Source organism: Heterodontus francisci, chromosome 1 (genome assembly GCF_036365525.1).
Source record: "Heterodontus francisci isolate sHetFra1 chromosome 1, sHetFra1.hap1, whole genome shotgun sequence".
NCBI classification, from domain to species: domain Eukaryota; kingdom Metazoa; phylum Chordata; class Chondrichthyes; order Heterodontiformes; family Heterodontidae; genus Heterodontus; species Heterodontus francisci.
In genome coordinates this window covers 53,588,969-53,609,528 of record NC_090371.1, presented here as the reverse complement: position 1 = coordinate 53,609,528, position 20,560 = coordinate 53,588,969, and positions in this window count along the sequence as shown.

Genomic DNA, 20,560 nt, shown 5'->3' with positions numbered 1-20,560 from the left:
CCAACTTTGACATTTCAGAAAGTACAATAGAGATCAGATTCCTTCGATGCAGAACATGAGGTGCCTCACAACTCTTACCATTCCATTTTGTATACAATATACATTGGCATAGCAAAAAACATTTTTTTACTGTACAGAGCCCGAGGGTTTTTACACGGGTTCCAGCCCCTCGGTGGACTGTGACAGGAGGACTTTACACAGTGGCCTTTCCCCATTGAGCCTTTGTGGCGGCTGCCCCAAGCTTTAGTGCATCCCTCAACACGGAGTCCTGGACTTTGGAATGTGCCAGTCTGCAACGCTTAGCACTGGAAGACCAGTTAGTTTCGGGCAGACCAAAGAGCATCTATCACCAATTTGATGGTCCTCCAGCAACAGTTGATGTTTTTCTCAGGGTGCATAGCTGGGAACAGCCCGTAGAGCACAGAGTCCTGTGTTATGGAGCTGCTCGGGATGAACCTTGACAAAAACCACTGCATCTTGTCACGACCAGGGGAGGAATGTTTCAAGGGATATTTTGCTGTCTTTTCCTGGTCTTATTGTAACAGGGTTTAATGTTAAACACACTGTGTTTTGAGCTCCCCCTTTGTGAATCCTTGTTCACAACATTCCAATTATCAGGGCGCAAAGAAATGAGCACAAACAGGCTTTCTGTGATTTAAAGAAGGAAGATGAAATTTATTAAACCTTAAACGTTAACTCTAATACAGTTAACACCTACGGATACACGATGCGCCCATGCTAGCATGCACATGTGATACGCACATGCAAATAGGGACAGAAAAGAACAGAAGAAAAGATAAGTAGAACAGTTTGAGGCAATATCTTGTTCCTGTTTCTCGAACTCGCTGTAGATCTTGATTGAAGATATTGTCTTGCGTTTCATTGGGGCCCAGTATTCGTCTTAAATCTTGTTCATGTGGGAGACTGTTCTCTCTTTGCATTTACTTGTCTTCACAAGATTCAGTTCCGTGGGAAAGAGATGGCGAGGAGATGTTCTCAGTCCGTGAGCACACGGCGTTCTCTCTTCAAATCCCTTTGTTGGGACTTCAAATTCGAAAAAAATCTCCCAGGTTGCCCAGCAGGCTAGTCATGTGACTAGCTCCTTATTTGGAACAGTCTCTTCAAAACTTGCAGCTGGGAAGTCAATTTCAGTGTAAGTTAAAAGTTAATTCCCTTTGGTTTTCGGAGGACCAGGGGACTGCTGGGTAAGTAAAAACTATATATTTGGGTGGTTTAAAATCTCTTTCTTTTAGTTTTGGTGGCAGCAGTTTTGACAGTAGTGGAGGTGCGGAGCGAACTTGCAGCTGGGAAGTCGATTTCAGTGCAAGTTAAAAGTTAATTCCCTTTGGTTTTCAGAGGACCAGGGGACTGCTGGGTAAGTAAAAACTATATATTTGGGTGGTTTAAAATCTCTTTCTTTTAGTTTTGGTGGCAGCAGCTTTGACAGTAGCGGAGGTGCGGAGCGAACTTGCAGCTGGGAAGTCAATTTCAGTGCAAGTTAAAAGTTAATTCCCTTTGGTTTTCGGAGGACCAGGGGACTGCTGGGTAAGTAAAAACTTTATATTTGGGTGGTGTCTGTACCCAAGACACTACACGTGTAGTGTCTCCCACCCACCCTCCTCCTGTAACCAAAAAAAAAAGGACTCTGGTGTGTTGATAAGGTAAGCTTTTTATTTAAAAAGTTCTGTCCGTTGGATTGCTAACCTAACAAGTTTTGACTTTTTTTTTGGTTTTTCAGTAGATTTGTTGGGAATTTAGAATAGAGGGAATGGAGGTTAAGGCAGTTGTATGTTCCTCCTGCAGAATGTGGGAGGTAAGGGTCGCCAAGAGTGTCCCTGCTGACTGCAGCTGCGGGAAGTGCACCCAACTCCAGCTCCTCGAGAACCGCGTTAGGGAACTGGAGCTGGAGCTGGATGAACTTCGGATCATTCGGGAGGCGGAGGGGGTTATTGAGAGCAGTTATGGGGAGGTAGTCACACCTCAGGTAAAAGAAGTAGGTAGATGGGTTACCGTCAGGGGAAGGAGAGGGAACCAGCAGGCAGTGCAGGGAGCCCCTGTGGCCGTTTCCCTCAACAACAGGTATACCGTTTTGGATACTGTTGCGGGGGACGACTTACCAGGGGTAAGCAATGGGGTACAGGTATCTGGCACAGAGTCTGTCCCTGTTGCTCAGAAGGGAAGGGGGAAGAGGAGCAGAGCATTAGTCATTGGGGACTCCATAGTTAGGGGAACAGATAGGAGGTTCTGTGGGAACGAGAGAGACTCACGGTTGGTGTGTTGCCTCCCAGGTGCCAGGGTTCGTGATGTCTCGGATCGTGTTTTTGGGATCCTTAAGGGGGAGGGGGAGCAGCCCCAAGTCGTGGTCCACATAGGCACCAACAACATAGGTAGAAAGAGAGATGTGGATTTAAGACAGAAATTCAGAGAGCTAGGGTGGAAGCTTAGAGCGAGAACAAACAGAGTTGTTATCTCTGGGTTGTTGCCCGTGCCACGTGATAGCGAAGCGAGGAATAGGGAGAGAGAGGAGTTGAACACGTGGCTGCAGGGATGGTGCAGGAGGGAGGGTTTTGGTTTCCTGGATAATTGGGGCTCTTTCTGGGGTAGGTGGGACCTCTACAAACAGGATGGTCTTCACCTGAACCAGAGGGGTACCAATATCCTGGGGGGAGATTTGCTCGTGCTCTTCGGGGGGGTTTAAACTAATTCAGCAGGGGAATGGGAACCTAAATTGTAGTTCCAGTGTACAGGATGTTGAGAGTAGTGAGGTCAGGGATAAGGTTACAAGGACGCAAGAGGGCACTGGCAAGCAAGAACCTGGTTTAAAGTGTGTCTACTTCAACGCCAGGAGCATCCGGAATAAGGTGGGTGAGCTTGCAGCATGGGTTGGTACCTGGGATCTCGATGTAGTGGCCATTTCGGAGACATGGGTAGAGCAGGGGCAGGAATGGATGTTGCAGGTTCCGGGATTTAGATGTTTCAGTAAGAACAGAGAAGATGGTAAAAGAGGGGGGGGGTGTGGCATTGTTAATCAAGGAGAGTATTACAGCGACAGAAAGGACGTTTGAGGACTCGTCTACTGAGGTAGTATGGGCCGAGGTTAGAAACAGGAGAGGTGAGGTCACCCTGTTGGGAGTCTTCTATAGACCTCCGAATAGTTCCAGAGATGTAGAGGAAAGGATAGCGAAGATGATTCTCGACAGGGGAGAGAGTAACAGGGTAGTTGTTATGGGGGACTTTAACTTTCCAAATATTGACTGGAAATACCATAGTTCGAGTACTTTAGATGGGTCAGTTTTTGTCCAGTGTGTGCAGGAGGGTTTTCTGACACAGTATGTAGACAGGCCAACCAGGGGCGATGCCACATTGGATTTGGTACTGGGTAATGAACCCGGCCAGGTGTTAGATTTAGATGCAGGTGAGCACTTTGGTGATAGTGATCACAATTCGGTTAGGTTTACCTTAGCGATGGGCAGGGACAGGTATATACCGCAGGGCAAGAATTATAGCTGGGGGAAAGGAAATTATGATGCGATTAGGCAAGATTTAGGATGCGTAGGATGGGGAAGGAAACTGCAGGGGATGGGAACAATCGAGATGTGGAGCTTATTCAAGGAGCAGCTACTGTGTGTCCTTGATAAGTATGTACCTGTCAGGCAGGGAGGAAGTTGTCGAGCGAGGGAGCCGTGGTTTACTAAAGAAGTTGAAGCGCTTGTCAAGAGGAAGAAGAAGGCTTATGTTAGGATGAGATGTGAAGGCTCAGTTAGGGCGCTTGAGAGTTACAAGCTAGCCAGGAAGGATCTAAAGGGAGAGCTAAGAAGAGCAAGGAGAGGACATGAGAAGTCATTGGATAGGATCAAGGAAAACCCTAAGGCTTTCTATAGGTATATCAGGAATAAAAGAATGACTAGAGTTAGATTAGGGCCAATCAAGGATAGTAGTGGGAAGTTGTGTGTGGAATCAGAGGAGATAGGGGAAGCGTTAAATGAATATTTTTCGTCAGTATTTACAGTAGAGAAAGAAAATGTTGTCGAGGAGAATACTGAGATTCAGGCTACTAGGCTAGATGGGATTGAGGTTCACAAGGAGGAGGTGTTAGCAATTTTGGAAAGTGTGAAAATAGATAAGTCCCCTGGGCCAGATGGGATTTATCCTAGGATTCTCTGGGAAGCCAGGGAGGAGATTGCAGAGCCTTTGTCCTTGATCTTTATGTCGTCATTGTCGACAGGAATAGTGCCGGAAGACTGGAGGATAGCAAATGTTGTCCCCTTGTTCAAGAAGGGGAGTAGAGACAGCCCTGGTAATTATAGACCTGTGAGCCTTACTTCGGTTGTGGGTAAAATGTTGGAAAAGGTTATAAGAGACAGGATTTATAATCATTTTGAAAAGAATAAGTTCATTAGCGATAGTCAGCACGGTTTTGTGAAGGGTAGGTCGTGCCTCACAAACCTTATTGAGTTTTTCGAGAAGGTGACCAAACAGGTGGATGAGGGTAAAGCAGAGGATGTGGTGTATATGGATTTCAGTAAGGCGTTTGATAAGGTTCCCCACGGTAGGCTATTGCAGAAAATACGGAAGTATGGGGTTGAAGGTGATTTAGAGCTTTGGATCAGAAATTGGCTAGCTGAAAGAAGACAGAGGGTGGTGGTTGATGGCAAATGTTCATCCTGGAGTTTAGTTACTAGTGCTGTACCGCAAGGATCTGTTTTGGGGCCACTGCTGTTTGTCATTTTTAGAAATGACCTGGAAGAGGGTGTAGAAGGGTGGGTTAGTAAATTTGCAGATGACACTAAGGTCGGTGGAGTTGTGGATAGTGCTGAAGGATGTTGTAGGGTACAGAGGGACGTAGATAGGCTGCAGAGCTGGGCTGAGAGTTGGCAAATGGAGTTTAATGCGGAAAAGTGTGAGGTGATTCACTTTGGAAGGAGTAACAGGAATGCAGAGTACTGGGCTAATGGGAAGATTCTTGGTAGTGTAGATGAACAGAGAGATCTTGGTGTCCAGGTACATAAATCTCTGAAAGTTGCTACCCAGGTTAATAGGGCTGTTAAGAAGGCATATGGTGTGTTAGCTTTTATTAGTAGGGGGATCGAGTTTCGGAGCCACGAGGTCATGCTGCAGCTGTACAAAACTCTGGTGAGACCGCACCTGGAGTATTGCGTGCAGTTCTGGTCACCGCATTATAGGAAGGATGTGGAAGCTTTGGAAAGGGTGCAGAGGAGATTTACTAGGATGTTGCCTGGTATGGAGGGAAGGTCTTACGAGGAAAGGCTGAGGGACTTGAGGTTGGTTTCGTTGGAGAGAAGGAGGAGGGGAGGTGACTTAATAGAGACATATAAGATAATCAGAGGGTTAGATAGGGTGGATAGTGAGAGTCTTTTTCCTCGGATGGTGATGGCAAACATGAGGGGACATAGCTTTAAGTTGAGGGGTGATAGATATAGGACAGATGTCAGAGGTAGTTTCTTTACTCAGAGAGTAGTAGGGGCGTGGAACGCCCTGCCTGCAACAGTAGTAGACTCGCCAACTTTAAGGGCATTTAAGTGGTCATTGGATAGACATATGGATGAAAATGGAATAGTGTAGGTCAGATGGTTTTACAGGTCGGCGCAACATCGAGGGCCGAAGGGCCTGTACTGCGCTGTAATGTTCTAATTCTAAAAAAAATCCTTTGTTGGAATTTCAAATTTTCTGCAACAGCCATAGTCATGTTACAATAACTGGTGTGAGCACTTCTGTGTATTGGAGAAGCAACTGTTGGGTCACCATTGTTTCAACATTGCCTGGTACTATGCAAACAATCAGGGCTTGCAATTTTAAGGTTTTGTTCACGTGGCGAAATAATGTGTGCCTCAGTCTTGGCAGGTGGGGGGTTTGCCTGACAATCTCTTTCCACATCTGTTTTGCAAAGGCACATTCCAGAAGGAGGTGGACAACGGTCTCTTCCCCACCATAGCCACCTCGAGGGCAGCGTGCAGAGGCGGTGAGGCATTCTGCCAAATGAGTTTGACAGTCTGTTCAGGGAACCATCTGACAGGATCCACGATCTCCTTTTCCCGCAGGGCCTCAAGGATGTTACTTGCGGACCACAGCCTGATGGACTTGTGGTCAAAGGTGTTTTTCTGCACAAGTTTTTCTACGAAGGATAGGTGGTACGGCACGGTCCAACTGAATGGAGCATTCCGCAGCAAAGTGGCCAGACCCATCCTTTGCAATACCGGGGACAGATGGAACATCAGCACAGAGTGACACTTGGTGTTTGCATACCAGGGGTCCACACACAGCTTGATGCAGCCATAGACAAAGATGGCCATCAGGACGAGGGCGACGTTGGGGACGTTTCTCCCCCTTTGTTTAGAGGTTTGAACATCGTGTCCCTGCAGACACGATCTCCAGACAAAGTGGAAGGTGGCTTGGGTGACCATCATGGCGCAGGAATGGGGTATGCGCCAGACCTGCGCCATGTACAGTAATACCGAGAGAGCCTTACACCTGATGACCAGGTTCTGACCTGCTCCCACATGACCATTTTCTGTTTCACCATGGCTGCTCACTCCTTCCAATTTTTGGCGCATGCCCCGGCCCCTCCCAACCATATCCCCAGCACCTTCAGGTAGTCTGTCCTGACGGTGAAGGGGACAAAGGATCGGTCAGCCCAGTTCCCAAAGAATATGGCTGTGCTCTTGCCATGATTTACTTTGGTTCCTGAGGCCAGCTCGAACTGACCGCAGATGCTCATCAGCCTACGAACTGACAGCAGATCTGATCAGAAGTCGAACATCGTCCACGCACAGGGAGACTTTGACCTCCGCTGCCTGGGATTGTCACCCCTCTTATGCCCACATCCTTCCTGATGGGTCAGCAAACAAACAAGAACGGGTCAACCAATAACTATTATTTAAAAATCTCTATTCATACTCTCTTCCAGTCTCTCTAGCTTGCATCCTTCGTGCTGCCCATTACCATGTGACTGTTACATCATCATCACTATAGTGATGGTTGCTCTCAATGCCTCCAACATTAACCCTTTCAGGTCCTTAAACTACAGGAGCAGCAATAAATGTGATTGGTGATTTGGTTTAATGTTAAAAACTAGAGATGGGTAAAGATGGTGACAGAGTAGGGAAAAGGTCAAAGCCTGGGAACGGAAAGAAAAAGTTGAAAAAGAAAGAACACAGTTCTTAAAACAAATTAAAAATGCAGAGGAGTAAAGAGCTTGTACTTATGTCCTCATACCCTCAGGATGTCCTAAACTGCTTCACAGCCAATGATATGTTAATCTCTGTTTCTTATAGGCAATCATAGCTGTTAATTTGCTAACAAGAAGGCTGGACAAACAGTAGATGATCAGTTAGTATGTTTTGGTTCAAAAAGATTAATGTTGGCCAGAGACAGCTTCCTGCTATTCAAATGGAATGGTGGGACCTTTTTTTGCATTCAGCAATAGAGGCAGGGCCTTTTACTGAAAAGCAATATTAAACAAGCGCATGGGAAAGGCTTCCTCTGCTGTGTCCAGACTGGCCAAGAGAGTGTGGGAAAATGGCGCACTGACACAGAACACAAAAGTCCAAGTGTATCAAACCTGTGTCCTCAGTACCTTGCTCTGTGGCAGCGAGGCCTGGACAACGTATGTCAGCCAAGAGCGACGTCTCAATTCATTCCATCTTCGCTGCCTCCGGAGAATCCTTAGCATCAGGTGGCAGGACCGTATCTCCAACACAGAAGTCCTCGAGGTGGCCAACATCCCCAGCATATACACCCTACTAAGCCAGTGGCGCCTGAGATGGCTTGGCCATGTGAGCCGCATGGAAGATGGCAGGATCCCCAAGGACACACTGTACAGCGAGCTCGTCACTGGTATCAGACCCAGCGGCAGTCCATGTCTCCACTTCAAAGACGTCTGTAAACGCGACATGAAGTCCTGTGACTTTGATCACAAGTCGTGGGAGTCAGTTGCCAGCAACCATAAAGGCGGGGCTAAAGCGTGGTGAGTCAAAGAGACTTAGCAGTTGGCAGGAAAGAAGACAGAAGCGCAAGGAGAGAGCCAACTGTGTAACAGCCCCAACAACCAATTTTATCTACAGCACCTGTGGAAGAGCCTGTCACGCTAGAATTGGCCTTTATAGCCACTCCAGGTCACTTCACAAACCACTGACCACCTCCAGGCACTTACCCATTGTCTCTTGAGACAAGGAGGCCAAAGAAGAAGAAGAATATTACCAACAATGCAGCACTCAAGCGTAATACACTGAAATGTCAGTCTAGGTGAGGTGTTTAAGGTAACCCACTATTCACTGACCTGTAGTCACCATGATTCACAATCCTCTGATACAGAGGCAAGTGTGTCATCACTGAATCAAACTGATAGAACACAATTAAGTGCAAGATCAAAGTAAATAATTAAAGATCGCGTAAAATAAGCAATGAATAAATGGTGATTAAGCAAAATGTATGCAGTAGAGCAGATAGAGAGAAGCAGAGGAATAAATACTCAACACAACTATATCAAAAAGATTGCTTTACTAAGAGAAAGATGGCAAACCAAAAATCTAAAGATAGTTTCATTATAGACTGGCACTAGTCCAGCTCGTTTGCTCTTTAACAGGTTTTGCAGTAAGTGGAGTGGATCACAGATGGTGCCATTTTGCAGACTGTGTTTTTTTGTATATGTCAGTAGATATATCACAGGCTCAGTGTGCTTGGCTTCTTCGTTATTCATTGGCAATAACACACCACACTTGTAATACTGCACTGTCTAGATACATTGTGGATTCATACCACTTATTGTTTTTTAAACTTAAAAGTGACTGAAGAACCAGGCTGTATTTTGACACCAAAAAATAACATTTACTTTTTAAATCTACCCATCCCGTGATAATTGGCAGAGTTTTACCATCAAGTAGAAAGTCCCGCCACCAGTACTAAAAGCAGGTCCCGAGACAGGGTGGACGGACGAGGGGATTGTTGTCCAATTGTGGATGGCAGCTGGCTTCTCAGAGCTACTGGTGCAATCAAAGGGCCGGCAACTTGGCAGTGCCACCAATAGAGGTGATCGTTATTGAGGCTGCAGGGAGGAGAGAGTATCTCCAAGATGAAGAGCCCTCAAAGGATGGGTAAGAATTCTTTTTCAATGTGCTGGGGCCAGGCAGGCAGGCAGGCCCCGGTGATTGGAGGGGTGAGCCCTCCAATGGTGGCGTTGGAGCCACTTGGGTGGCTTTTGTCGCTGGGAGGCTCCACACCCTGGGAACTGACTGGGAGACCACCACAGTTTACCTGGTGGTCTCCCCATGCAGTGGGGGTCCATCCTGATGCTGGTAAAATCCTGGTGGAATAGAAAGTGCCCGTTAATTGGAACTGAATTGAATTAATTGGCTTCTCATCTCTGGTTGGCGAGCGGCTGCACCATTGCCGTTGTGGGAATATCCCGCGGTGATGGGAAGATGTCGGGCTTCCATCCCCGATGCCTTCCACTGCCATATTATGAGCGCTTCTGCCTCCCAGCCAGTCTCCAGAGGACCTGATAAAATTCAGCCCAGCATTTCAAATGGAGCACTAAGGAAATACAAACATGAATGGGTTTTACTCTCAAATTAAGTACTCCAAATCAATCAAGTACTCTAAATTAAGAATGATTAAAAATAGGGCTATTGATTTACAAGAACTGAATAAGCATTGGATTCTCATTTATCAGTGTTTTGGCCATTAAATTCATGATCTTTCTGACTGTCCATTTTTCCATGGAAACCACGAATCAGAGTCCTTGAAAACATGCACGCACAGAGGAAATTTTATGCTTGCGGAAGGGGTCTGGACATTGGGGGAACCAACGCCCAGATCCTCATGCCCCTCTTTTATGGAAGGTGCTCCGAATTTAATGCCAATCAGGCACTTAACTGGACAGCGCTGGGCCTTTCGTAGCATTTAGGACCCTGTCGCTGGAAGTCCCAGCCTTGCAGAGCTGCCGGCCAATCCGAGGCTAGCAGTTGCATCAACATCACGGAAGCGGTGGTTGCACCTGCAACTGCAATGACCAGACAACGAGAAGCAGCGCTGGAACCAGGCCTAAGGTAGTTCAAGGCCGGACGGGACTTGTGGGGTGGGGGCTGTGGAGGGGGTTCAGCAGCAAGGGCAGGGGGGGCCCTCAGCAGGCCCCCCCACCCCCTGCCCAATGCCAGGTCCCTCGTTCAGGCACTAAGTTCAGAGCCGGGAAGCAGCCCACACGGTTTCTTGAATGGTGCTTCCCATGCAGCAACAGGGCCTTATGTCGCATGGGTGATTGCGGCTACAGCAGGAAGAGGGCCTTAATTGGGAGTTAATTACCCAGTTTTAGGGCCTCAGTTGGCAGCGGGGCTGGAAAGCCGTTCTCAGGTTAGCCCTGGAATAAATTTCGGCGGTGGCGGGATGGTGGCGGGGTCCTGATTTCTGGCTCTCCCCACCTCCAAACCCAACGCAGGGGAGAGCACAAAATTCCACCCTGTTAGCAAATCCTATTTTTTTTTTAAAGTCTTGTTTAGCTGTGGGCATCACTAGCAAGACCACCATTGATTGGTCATTGCATGATTTTGTTTTTGATATAACTGAATGACTTACTCGGTCACTACAGATGGCACTGGATGAGACTGGAGTCCTATACAAACCAAAGTGGATAAGATCAGCAGGTTTTCTTCCTCAAAGGGCATTAATAAATCTGTTGGGGTTTTATGACAATGCAGCAACTTCATAATCACTTTTACTGACATGACCATTTTAAAAATTCTTTCATGGGATGTGGGCATTGCTGGCAAGGTCAGCATTTGTTGCACATTCCTAATTGCCCTTGAGAAGGTGGTGGTGAGCCGCCTTCTTGAGCTGCCAGAGTCCATCTGGTGCAGGTACGTCCACAGTGCTGTTAAGGAGGGAGTTCCAGGATTTTGACCCAGCGACAGTGAAGGAACGGCAATATATGTCCAAGTCTGGATGGTGTGTGGCTTGGAGGGGAACTTGTAGGTGGTGGTGTTCCAATGCATCTACTGCTCTTGTCCTTCTAGGTGGTAGAGATCACAGGTTTGGAAGGTGCTATCGAAGGAGGCGTGGTGAGTTGCTGCAGTGCATCTTGCAGATGGTACACACTGCTGCCACTTGCCATTGGTGGTTGAGGGGGTGAATGATTAAAGTGGTGGATGGGGTGCTGATCAAGCAGGCTGCTTTGTCCTGGATGGTGTCATGTGTTGTTGAAGCCGTACTCATTCAGGCAAGCAGAGAGTATTCCATCACACAAAAACAAGAAATGCTGGAATCACTCAGCAGGTCTGGCAGCATCTGTGGAAAGAGAAGCAGAGTTAACGTTTCGGGTCAGTGACCCTTCTTCGGAACTGACAAATATTAGAAAAGTCACAGATTATAAACAAGTAAGGTGGGGGTTGGGCAAGAGATAACAAAGGAGAAGGTGCAGATTGGACCAGGCCACATAGCTGACCAAAAGGTCACGGAGAAAAGGCAAACAATATGTTAATGGTGTGTTGAAAGACAAAGCATTAGTACAGATTAGGTGTGAATATACTGAATATTGAACAGCAGCAAGTGCAAACCTGAAGAAAAACAACCTGAAAAAAACAGTGGGTAAGCAAACTTAACAAACCAAGATGAAATGAAATAAATGCAAAAAAAATTGTAAATAATGTAAAAAGGAATGTAAAAAAAAAAAGGGGGAAGAAAAAATAACTACAAATGAAAGTAAAATGGGGGGCTGTCATGCTCTGAAATTATTGAACTCAATGTTCAGTCCGGCAGGCTGTAGTGTGCCTAATCGGTAGATGAGATGCTGTTCCTCGAGCTTGCGTTGATGTTCACTGGAACACTGCAGCAATCCCAGGACAGAGATGTGAGCATGAGAGCAGGGGGGAGTGTTGAAATGGCAAGCAACCGGAAGCTCAGGGTCCTGCTTGCGGACTGAGCGGAGATGTTCCGCAAAGCGGTCACCCAGTCTGCGCTTGGTCTCTCCAATGTAGAGGAGACCACACTGTGAGCAGCGAATACAGTATACTACATTGAAAGAAGTACAAGTAAATCGCTGCTTCACCTGAAAGGAGTGTTTGGGGCCTGGGATAGTGAGGAGAGAGGAGGTAAATGGGCAGGTATTACACATCCTGCGATTGCAGGGGAAGGTGCCCTGGGACGGGGACGAGGTGGTGGGGGTAATGGAGGAGTGGACCAGGGTGTCGCGGAGGGAATGATCCCTTCGGAATGCTGACAGGGGAAGGGAGGGGAAGATGCGACTGGTAGTGGCATCACGCTGGAGGTGGCGAAAATGGCGGAGGATGATCCTCTGGATATGGAGGCTGGTGGGATGAAAAGTGAGGACAAGGGGAACCCTGTCACGGTTCTGGGAGGGAGGGGAAGGGGTGAGGGTAGAGGTGCGGGGAATGGGTCAGACACGGTTGAGGGCCCTGTCAACCACAGTGGGGGGAAATCCTCGGTTGAGGAAAAAGGAGGTCATATCAGAAGCACCGTCATGGAAGGTAGCATCATCAGAGCAGATGCGTCGGAGACGGAGAAACTGGGAGAATGGAATGGAGTCCTTACAGGAGGTAGGGTGTGAAGAAGTGTAGTCGAGGTAGCTGTGGGAGTCGGTGGGCTTATAATGGATATTGGTAGACAACCTATCCCCAGAGATGGAGACAGAGAAGTCGAGGAAGGGAAGGGAAGTGTCAGAGGTGGACCATGTAAAGGTGAGAGAAGGGTGGAAATTGGAAGCAAAGTTGATAAAGTTTTCTAGTTCGGGGCGGGAGCAGGAAACGGCACCGATACAGTCATCAATGTACCGGAAAAAGAGTTGGGGGAGGGGGCCTGAGTAGGACTGGAACAAAGAATGCTCGACATATCCCACAAAAAGACAGGCATAACTAGGACCCATGCGGGTACCCATAGCGACACCTTTTACTTGAAGGAAATGCATGGAGTTGAAGGAGAAGTTGTTCAATGTGAGAACAAGTTCAGCCAGGCGGAGGAGGGTGGTGGTGGATGGGGACTGGTTGGGCCTCTGTTGCAGGAAGAAGCGGAGAGCCCTCAAACCATCCTGGTGGGGGATGGAGGTGTAGAGCGATTGGACGTCCATAGTGAAGAGGAGGCGGTTGGGACCAGGAAACTGGAAATTGTCAAAATGACGTAGGGCGTCAGAAGAGTCACGGATGTAGGTGGGAAGAGACTGGACCAGCGGAGAAAAGATAGAGTCTGGATAGGAAGAAATAAGTTCAGTGGGGCAGGAGCAGGCTGACACAATGGGTCTGCCGGGACAGTCCCGTTTGTGGATTTTGGGAAGGAGGTAGAAGCGGGCTGTCCGGGGTTGTGGGACTATAAGGTTGGAAGCCGTAGAGGGAAGAGCTCCAGAGGAGATGAGGTCAGTGACAGTCCTTTGGACGGTGGCTTGATGTTCGGTGGTGGGGTCATGGTCCAGAGGGAGGTAGGAAGAAGTGTCCGTGAGTTGGCGTTGAGCTTCTGCAAGGTAGAGGTCGGTACGCCATACAACAACAGCACCACCCTTGTCTGCAGGTTTGATGACCATGTTGGGGTTAGACCTGAGAGAACGGAGTGCCTCAAGTTCAGAGGGGGACAGGTTAGAGTGAGTGAGGGGGGCAGAGAAATTGAGACGACCAATGTCTCACCGACAGTTTTCAATGAAGAGATCAAGAGCGGGTAAGAGGCCAGGGGGAGGGGTCCAGGTAGAGGGAGAATGCTGGAGGCGGGTGAATGGGTCTGCTGGTCGGGGGGAGGACTCCTGGTCGAAGAAGTGAGCCCGGAGGCGACGGAAGAAGAGCTCAACGTCATGCCGAGCACGAAATTCATTGAGGTGGGGGCGTAAGGGGATAAAACTGAGACCTTTGCTGAGTACAGAACGCTCAGCAGGGCTCTCCGCTTCTTCCTGGAACAGAGGCCCAACCAGTCCCCATCCACCACCACCCTCCTCCGCCTGGCTGAACTTGTTCTCACATTGAACAACTTCTCCTTCAACTCCATGCACTTCCTTCAAGTAAAAGGTGTCGCTATGGGTACCCACATGGGTCCTAGTTATGCCTGTCTTTTTGTGGGATATGTCGAGCATTCTTTGTTCCAGTCCTACTCAGGCCCCCTCCCCCAACTCTTTTTCCGGTACATTGATGACTGTATCGGTGCCGTTTCCTGCTCCCGCCCCGAACTAGAAAACTTTATCAACTTTGCTTCCAATTTCCACCCTTCTCTCACCTTTACATGGTCCATCTCTGACACTTCCCTTCCCTTCCTCGACTTCTCTGTCTCCATCTCTGGGGATAGGTTGTCTACCAATATCCATTATAAGCCCACCGACTCCCACAGCTACCTCGACTACACTTCTTCACACCCTACCTCCTGTAAGGACTCCATTCCATTCTCCCAGTTTCTCCGTCTCCGACGCATCTGCTCTGATGATGCTACCTTCCATGACGGTGCTTCTGATATGACCTCCTTTTTCCTCAACCGAGGATTTCCCCCCGCTGTGGTTGACAGGGCCCTCAACCGTGTCCGACCCATTCCCCGCACCTCTACCCTCACCCCTTCCCCTCCCTCCCAGAACCGTGACAGGGTTCCCCTTGTCCTCACTTTTCATTCCACCAGCCTCCATATCCAAAGGATCATCCTCCGCCATTTTCGCCACCTCCAGCGTGACGCCACTACCAGTCGCATCTTCCCCTCCCTTCCCCTGTCAGCATTCCGAAGGGATCGTTCCCTCCGCGACACCCTGGTCCACTCCTCCATTACCCCCACCACCTCGTCCCCGTCCCAGGGCACCTTCCCCTGCAATCGCAGGAGGTGTAATACCTGCCCATTTACCTCCTCTCTCCTCACTATCCCAGGCCCCAAACACTCCTTTCAGGTGAAGCAGCGATTTACTTGTACTTCTTTCAATGTAGTATACTGTATTCGCTGCTCACAGTGTGGTCTCCTCTACATTGGGGAGACCAAGCGCAGACTGGGTGACCGCTTTGCGGAACATCTCCGCTCAGTCCGCAAGCAGGACCCTGAGCGTCCGGTTGCTTGCCATTTCAACACTCCCCCCTGCTCTCATGCTCACATCTCTGTCCTGGGATTGCTGCAGTGTTCCAGTGAACATCAACGCAAGCTCGAGGAACAGCATCTCATCTACCGATTAGGCACACTACAGCCTGCCGGACTGAACATTGAGTTCAATAATTTCAGAGCATGACAGCCCCCCATTTTACTTTCATTTTTAGTTATTTTTTCTTCCCCCTTTTTTTTTTACATTCCTTTTTACATTTTTTACAATCTTTTTTTGCATTTATTTCATTACATCTTGGTTTGTTCAGTTTGCTTACCCACTGTTTTTTTCAGGTTGTTTTTCTTCAGGTTTGCACTTGCTGCTGTTCAATATTCAGTATATTCACACCTAATCTGTACTAATGCTTTGTCTTTCAACACACCATTAACATATTGTTTGCCTTTTCTCCGTGACCTTTTGGTCAGCTATGTGGCCTGGTCCAATCTGCACCTTCTCCTTTGTTATCTCTTGCCCAACCCCCACCTTACTTGTTTATAATCTGTGACTTTTCTAATATTTGTCAGTTCCGAAGAAGGGTCACTGACCCGAAACGTTAACTCTGCTTCTCTTTCCACAGATGCTGCCAGACCTGCTGAGTGATTCCAGCATTTCTTGTTTTTGTTTCAGATTTCCAGCATCCGCAGTATTTTGCTTGCATTCCATCACACTCCTGACTTGTGCCTTGTAGATGGCGGACAGGCTTTGGGGAGTCAGGAGGTGAGTTACTAACCGTAGAATTCCCAGCATCTTACCTGCTTTTTAGCCACAGTATTTATGTAGCTGCTCCAGATAAGTTTCTGGTCAATTGTAACCCTCAGGATGTTGATAGTGGATTCAGCGATGGCAATGCCATGGAATGTCAAGGGGAGATGTTTACATTCTCCCATATTGGAGAGCGTCATCGCCTGGCACTTGTGTGGTGTGAATATTACTTGCCACTTATTACCTCAAGCCTGAAAGTTATTCAGATCTTGCTGCATATGGACACAGACTGCTTGAGTATCTGAGGATTGCAAATGGTGCTGAACATTGTGCAATCATCAGCGAATATTCCCACTTCTGACCTTATGATGGAGGGAAGGTCTTTGATGAAGAAGCTGAAGATATTTGGGCCTAGGACACTACCCTGAGGAACTCCTGCAGTGTTGTCCTGGTACTGAAATGATTGACCTCCAACAACTACAACCATCTTCCTTTGAGGTAGAAACCAGTGGAGAAATTTCCCCTTGATTCCCATGGACTTCAGTTTTGCTAGGCTCCTTGATGCCACTTTTGGTCAAATGCTACCTTGATATCAAGGGCAATCACTCACCTCACTTCTGGAGTTCAGCTCTTTTGTCCATGTTTGAGCTAAGACTGTAATGAAGCAATGAAGTAAGGAGCTGAGTAGCCTAGGCGGAACCCAAACTGAGCACCTGTGAGCAGGTTATTGCTGTTTAAGTGATGCTTGATATCACGGTTGTCATGCTAGGCCCCCACCTGCCAAGAATGAGGCACATTGATTTTTTCATGAGCATTGATTTTAAATTGTTGCTGGAGCGAGGAAATGACTTGTTAAACAGGTCAGCCGTGGCTGGAAAAGACATTTGCATATTGACAGACAGTGCTTGGAAGGCCAAAGGACCATTCCCTGACACATTCAACCTACAATGAACATTGATCATGAGATAGTGTGTGTAACAGGAGCATTCCAGAGACTGCTAAGGTGATACAATTCAAGACTGGTTAAACCAGTTGGTCACATGACTAACTGGCTGTTCCAGGGTCTTTTGAACTAGCCACAGAGAGTTTGAACTCAGAAAGACTGTTTGCTCCTGGACTGAGAAGCTATCTCCTGTCTCTTTCTCACAAGCCTTTGAATGCACTGAAGACACATGAATCTCAAGAGAGAAAAGTCTCCTACAGCGAACAAGGTTTAAGAAGAATACTGGGCCCCAACGAAAAGCAAGATCTACCTACAATCAAGGAATCTACAGTGAGCTCGAAGAACCATAACAAAAACTCTTCAGATATTGCCTCAAACTTTTCCACTTTATTTTTTCTGGTCTTTTCTGTCTCTATTTGTATGTGTGTATTGCATATGCATGCTAGCGTGGGCGCGTCATGTGTCTGTAGGCGTCAACGAATTAGAGTTTAAGTTCAAGTTTAATAAATTTCAACTTTTAGAGCCATAGAGTCATAGAGTTATACGGCACAGAAACAGACCTTTTGGCTCATCGTGTCTGTGCCAGCCATCAAGCACCTATCTATTCTAATCCCATTTTCTAGCACTTGGCCTGTAGCCTTGTATGCTATGGTATTTTAAGTGCTTATCTAAGTACTTCTTAAATGTTGTGAGGATTCCTGCCTCTGCCAGACTTTCAGGTAGTGTGTTTCAGATTCCAACCACCCTCTGGGTGATAACAGTTTTCCTCAAACCCCTCTAAACCTCCTGCCCCTTGCCTTAAATCTATGCTCCATGGTTATTGACACCTCCACTAAGGGAAAAAATTTCTTCCTATCTACCCTATCTATGCCCCTCATAATTTTGTATACCTCAATCAGGTCTCCCCTCAGCCTTCTCTGCTCGAAGGAAAACAACCCTAGTCTATATCCAGTCTCTCTTCATAGCTGAAATGCTCCAGCCTTGACAACACCCTGGTGAATCTCCTTTGCACCCTCTCCAGTGCAATCGCATCCTTTTTCTTCTGTATACCTACGAAAACCTGTTTGTGCTGGATTATTTGCCTTTTAATTGAAAAGTGATGATCAAGAATTCATCAAGGGGGAGCTAAAAACACAATGTGTTTAAAAATAAAACCCTGTTACAATAACACCAGGTGAATGCTGAGAGGGAACCCTAGACCCCTCTCTCACCTGGTCATAACACTGTCGATGACACCTTCCATCACTCTCCTGAGTGTAGATTGATGGGGCGATAATTGGCCAGATTAGATTTGTCCTGCTTTTTCGTCTAGGACATACCTGGACAATTTTCCATTTTGTTGGGTAGATGCCAGTGTTGTATCTGTACTGGAACAGCTTGGCTATGGGCACAGCTAGTTCTGCAGCACAAGTCTTCAGTACTATTGCTGGAATGTTGTAAGGGACCATTGCCTTTTCAGTATCCAGTGCCTTTAGCTATTTCTTCACATCACGTGGAGTGAATTGGATTGGCTGAAGTCTGGCAGCAGTGATGCGGAGGACCTCAGGAGAAGGCCGAGATGGATCATCCACTCAGCTGGCTGAAGATGGTTGCAAATGCTTCAGCCTTTTCTTATGCACTGATGTGTTGGGCTCCCCCATCATTGAGGATGGGGATATTTGTGGAGCCTCCTCCTCCTGTTAGATGTTTAGTTGTCCACCACAATTCACGACTGTATGTGGTAGTACTGCAGAGCTGAGATCTGATCTGTTGGTTGTGGGATTGCTTCAGCCTATCTATTGCATGCTGCTTACGCTGTTTGGCCTGCAAGTAGTCCTGTGTTGTGTTTCACTAGGTTGTCACCTCATTTTGAGGTATGCCTGGTGCTGCTCCTGGCATGCCCTCCTGCACTCATTGAACCAGGGTTGATCCCTGGCTTAATGGTAATGGTACTGTGAGGGATATTTTGTTTCCTGCTTTTTATTGCATGTGACATTTCTCTCAGTGAGCGGAGGTTTTGTTAGAACTTATGCCAGTAGTTTTATAAGGGAGAACGATTTATCAATACTGGAGGCCAGCCCAAGTTCTGGCAATAATAGGCTGGTATCACAGGATCCAGGTGAGTTGGAAGGGGACTCCTGTAATTTTGGTAATACTATACAGGGGTCTTCTTGGAAGGTGTTCAATGTGGCAACAAGTAGGTTTCAGGTAGTTTGTGAGGCAGTACTAGGGAGTAAGGAGATGCTGTTATGTAAATGCTGGGAGAGTGGGTCTCAGATCTGGCAGCACTGTGGTTGCTAATGGTAGTTGATTAGGGGCTATGCTCCGACAGGAGTGTCGGAGTGTGTGATAAAATATAAATCTATATAATATAAATCGATATATCATGATATGCCATACTATACTCTCTGTAAACTTGAGTTCATCCAAAACTCTTCAGCCCGTATTCTAACTTACACCAAGTTCTCCTCAGAGCAGAGAAGGTTAAGGAGAGATTTGACAGAAGTGTTAAAAATCATGATGGGTTTTGATAGAGTAAATAAGGAGCAACTATTTCAACTAGCAGAAGGGCAATTTTACACAAAGAACAGATTTCAGTTACTTTCCTAAAAATTATTTCTCTGCCTTTTAATGCAGTCAGTGTTTTTCTATTGCTAGGCAATGAGGTGAGGAGAGGAGAGGTAGGATTGATTTTAAATTTTTTTTTTTATATTTAGAGATACAGCACTGAAACAGGCCCTTTGGCCCACCAAGTCTGTGCCGACCATCAACCACCCATTTAGACTAATCCTACATTAATCCCATTACCCTCTCACATCCCCACCTTCCCTCAATTTCCCTACCACCTACCTATACTAGGGGCAATTTATAATGGCCAATTTACCTATCAACCTGCAAGTCTTTATGAACTGCAAGTCCTCACACATCCTGTAAAATGACCAGTCTGGCTGTCAATCATTAAAATAACTTCTGCTGATGTAGGCTCAGCTGCATTCTGCTGGTTGTGGTATGTTACCTTATTTTAGTTTCTTCCTAAAACTGGCAGTGATATTTCTGGGGAGTACCATGAGCTCAACCTCCAGGCTTTTCAGGGAGACCGAAACTTTTGATTAAACACATTAAGATATGGTGCAAACACACAAATTGTTTCTAGATAGGTAATTTTAATTTTCGGTGGAAGTCTTGTAAGTATTATCTTTATTATGTTGCAACCTTATTTCCACAGGGATTCTCTCAATCATTGTCATAAATTCAGTAGAGGATCTGTGGAAATATTCCATCCATTGCAATAGAAGAACCCCGTGAAAATTCAATCCCTAAGTTTCTCTGTGACAAACTAAGATGGTGGTGTAAAAGTTCTTAAATAAATAGTGAATGATTTCATTAGTTCTGCTTTTCCTTTTATATTAGTAGCTTTTGTTGCCTGGTGATTATTGGTAGGCCTGAGTAGACCTTTATTAGACAATTAGGGCATGTATTTCTGATCCCATTGCTGAGGCAGTGAGACCAAAGCGTTGTAAACTTGTTCTGAATTTGGGTCTGCCAAGTGTATCTTCTCCTGTTTAGTGGCATTAGATATTGCTGTGAGTGTTTTACTTTAATGATAGTTGTTACGTACTGCCATGTATCTATTTGTATGCTAGTATGACACAGTGATGTAACAGTAGCATCCCTTTGTGATCTCGACTAGATATTTACATCTTTTGTATGTGTATTTCTGAAGACCAAGTGAACACTTGGCAAGATGAGGCTTGCTGCAAATCATTATGGGCACAGTGGCAGAGTGGTTATGTTATTGGAGAACGAGTTTAAATCCAACCATGGCAGTTTGAGAGTTTAAACTCAATTTAAATAATCTGTAGAAAATTTTTTAAATATGATATCGGTAA